This window comes from Lagenorhynchus albirostris, chromosome 9 (genome assembly GCF_949774975.1).
Source record: "Lagenorhynchus albirostris chromosome 9, mLagAlb1.1, whole genome shotgun sequence".
Taxonomy (NCBI): domain Eukaryota; kingdom Metazoa; phylum Chordata; class Mammalia; order Artiodactyla; family Delphinidae; genus Lagenorhynchus; species Lagenorhynchus albirostris.
In genome coordinates this window covers 104,565,046-104,565,809 of record NC_083103.1, presented here as the reverse complement: position 1 = coordinate 104,565,809, position 764 = coordinate 104,565,046, and positions in this window count along the sequence as shown.

Here is a 764-nt window from a genome sequence, read left to right as displayed (position 1 = left end):
TCCTCTTTGGACTGCCCAGTCAGCGCCCTCCCTCCCTCCCCTCCCCTCCCTCCCAAAGCTTGCAGCCTCCTGGGGCCACCGAAGAACTTGGTCCCGCCTCCCGAGCGGAGAGCCACTTGGCGGGGAGGGAGTGGCGTTGAGCTGAGGCAGGAGGCGTGGGCTGGCCAGAGAAACCAGCGCCGGAGTCTGGATTCGTGTCCTGCCCTCACGCTAAGTCCCAGTGCCCGACACATCAGTCCGGACCCACCATCCGGCCGCTCTCTGGGTCTTAGCCTTTACCTCAAGGCAGTCGGGGTCAGGAGTTGGACATGAAGACCTGCCACTGACCCCCTCATCCCTACCGTTGCAGCATCCCTGCTGTTTCCTCATCCTAGTGTCCCCTAAAAGTCCCAGAACCAAGAATTGCCCCCTGTACATGTGCACATTCGCGGGCACATGGAGGGACCTTCTGGAAGCCGGGGCCGCCCAGGTCCGCAGTCTGCCACGGGGGCGGTGGTGTGCTGGCTGGGATGATACTGAGGGTTAATGTTCAAGAACTTTGCCAGTCGGCTCTTCCACAGTCATTCCTAACATTTTAATTATGTGAACTTATAAATTATGTTTAATAACAAGCCCCATCGCTTCCTAATTATTTGTGCAGAGTCATCTGAGCTCTTGAGCCTCGGAAGCCACCAACCCTCCAGGACAGCCCCCAGCGCAGGGGCGGGAGGCAGCGTAAGAGGTGCTCTTCCCGCCCCAGAGGGGCTGAGGCACTGGCGGACGGT